Raw genomic sequence first — 3575 nt, forward strand, 5'->3', positions numbered from 1 at the left:
ATGAATGATGAGTGAAACATTGCGTCGTAGCACGTCACAATCACAATGAATGATTAGTGAAACATTACGTCGTAGCACGTCACAACCACAATGAATAATGAGTAAAACATTGCGTCGTAGCACGCCACAATCACAATGAATGATTAGTGAAACATTGCGTCGTAGCACATCAAAATCACAATGAATGATGAGTGACACATTGCGTCATAGCACGTCACACTCACAATGAATAATGAGTAAAACATTATGTTGTAGCACGTCACAACCACAATGAATAATGAGTTAAACATTGCGTCATAGCACGTCACAATCACAATGAATGATTAGTGAAACATTGCGTCGTAGCACATCAAAATGACAATGAATGATTAGTAAAACATTGCGTCGGAGCACATCAAAATGACAATGATTGATTAGTAAAACATTGCGTCGTAGATCATCAAAATCACAATGAATGATGAGTGAAACATTCCGTCGTAGCACGGCACAATCACAATGAATGATTAGTGAAACATTACGTCGTAGCACATCACAATCACAATGAATAATGAATAAAACATTGCGTCGTAGCACATCACAATCACAATGAATGATTAGTGAAACATTGCGTCATAGCACATCAAAATGACAATGAATGATTAGTGAAACATTGCGTCGTAGCACATCAAAATGACAATGCTTGATTAGTAAAACATTGCGTCGTAGCACGTCAAAATCACAATGAATGATTAGTGAAACATTGCGTCGTAGCACGTCACAATCACAATGAATGATTAGTGGAACATTCCGTCGTAGCACGTCACAATCACAATGAATGATGAGTGAAACATTGCGTCGTAACACGTCACAATCACAATGAATGATGAGTGAAACATTGCGTCGTAGCACGTCACAATCACAATGAATGATTAGTGAAACATTACGTCGTAGCACGTCACAACCACAATGAATAATGAGTAAAACTTTGCGTCGTAGCACGCCACAATCACAATGAATGATTAGTGAAACATTGCGTCGTAGCACATCAAAATCACAATGAATGATGAGTGACACATTGCGTCATAGCACGTCACAACCACAATGAATAATGAGTTAAACATTGCGTCATAGCACGTCACAATCACAATGAATGATTAGTGAAACATTGCGTTGTAGCACATCAAAATGACAATGAATGATTAGTAAAACATTGCGTCGGAGCACATCAAAATGACAATGATTGATTAGTAAAACATTGCGTCGTAGATCATCAAAATCACAATGAATGATTAGTGAAACATTACGTCCTAGCACATCACAATCACAATGAATAATGAATAAAACATTGCGTCGTAGCACATCAAAATGACAATGAATGATTAGTGAAACATTGCGTCGTAGCACATCAAAATGACAATGCTTGATTAGTGAAACATTGCGTCATAGCACGTCACAATCACAATGAATGATTAGTGAAACATTGCGTCGTAGCACATCAAAATGACAATGAATGATTAGTGAAACATTGCGTCGTAGCACATCAAAATGACAATGCTTGATTAGTAAAACATTGCGTCGTAGCACATCACAATCACAATGAATAATGAATAAAACATTGCGTCGTAGCACATCACAATCACAATGAATGATTAGTGAAACATTGCGTCGTAGCACATCAAAATGACAATGAATGATTAGTGAAACATTGCGTCGTAGCACATCAAAATGACAATGCTTGATTAGTAAAACATTGCGTCGTAGCACATCAAAATGACAATGAATGATCAGTGAAACATTACGTCGTAGCACGTCACAATCACAATGAATGATTAGTGAAACATTGCGTCGTAGCACATCAAAATCACAATGAATGATTAGTGAAACTTTGCGTCGTAGTACATCAAAATCGCAATGAATGATTAGTGAAACATTGCGTGTAGCACGTCACAATCACAATGAATGATTAGTGGAACATTCCGTCGTAGCACGTCACAATCCACAATGAATGATTAGTGAAACATTGAGTCGTAGCACGTTACAATCACAATGAATGATGAGTGAAACATTGCGTCGTAGCACATCAAAGTCACAATGAATGATTAGTGAAACATTATGTCGTAGCACGTCACAATCACAATGAATGCTTAGTGAAACATTGCGTCGTAGTACATCAAAATCACAAGGAATGATTAGTGAAACATTGCGTGGTAGCACGTCACAATCACAATGAATGGTTAGTGGAACATTCCGTCGTAGCACGTCACAATCACAATGAATGATTAGTGAAACATTGCGTCGTAGCACGTCACAATCACAATGAATAATGAGTAAAACATTGCGTCGTAGCACGTCACAATCACAATGAATGATTAGTGAAACATTGCGTCGTAGCACATCAAAATGACAATGAATGATTAGTGAAACATTCCGTCGTAGCACATCAAAAGGACAATGATTGATTAGTAAAACATTGCGTCGTAGCTCATCAAAATCACAATGAATGATGAGTGAAACATTGCGTCGTAGCACGTCACAATCACAATGAATGATTAGTGAAACATTGCGTCGTAGCACATCAAAATCACAATGAATGATTAGTGAAACATTACGTCGTAGCACGTCACAATCACAATGAATGATTAGTGAAACATTGCATCGTAGCACGTCACAATCACAATGAATGATTAGTGAAACATTGCGTCGTAGCACGTAACAATCACAATGAATGATTAGTGAAACATTACGTCGTAGCACGTCACAATCACAATGAATGATTAGTGAAACATTGCGTCGTAGCACGTCACAATCACAATGAATGATTAGTGAAACATTGCGTCGTAGTACATCAAAATCACAATGAATGATTAGTGAAACATTGCGTGGTAGCACGTCACAATCACAATGAATGATTAGTGGAACATTCCGTCGTAGCACGCCAAAATCACAATGAATGATTAGTGAAACATTGCGTCGTAGCACGTCACAATCACAATGAATGATTAGTGGAACATTCCGTCGTAGCACGTCACAATCACAATGAATGATGAGTGAAACATTGCGTCGTAACACGTCACAATCACAATGAATGATGAGTGAAACATTGCGTCGTAGCACGTCACAATCACAATGAATGATTAGTGAAACATTACGTCGTAGCACGTCACAACCACAATGAATAATGAGTAAAACATTGCGTCGTAGCACGCCACAATCACAATGAATGATTAGTGAAACATTGCGTCGTAGCACATCAAAATCACAATGAATGATGAGTGACACATTGCGTCATAGCACGTCACACTCACAATGAATAATGAGTAAAACATTATGTTGTAGCACGTCACAACCACAATGAATAATGAGTTAAACATTGCGTCATAGCACGTCACAATCACAATGAATGATTAGTGAAACATTGCGTCGTAGCACATCAAAATGACAATGAATGATTAGTAAAACATTGCGTCGGAGCACATCAAAATGACAATGATTGATTAGTAAAACATTGCGTCGTAGATCATCAAAATCACAATGAATGATGAGTGAAACATTCCGTCGTAGCACGGCACAATCACAATGAATGATTAGTGAAACAT

Source organism: Saccoglossus kowalevskii, chromosome 3, assembly GCF_978046115.1.
Source record: "Saccoglossus kowalevskii chromosome 3, keSacKowa6.1, whole genome shotgun sequence".
Classification (NCBI taxonomy): Eukaryota; Metazoa; Hemichordata; class Enteropneusta; family Harrimaniidae; genus Saccoglossus; species Saccoglossus kowalevskii.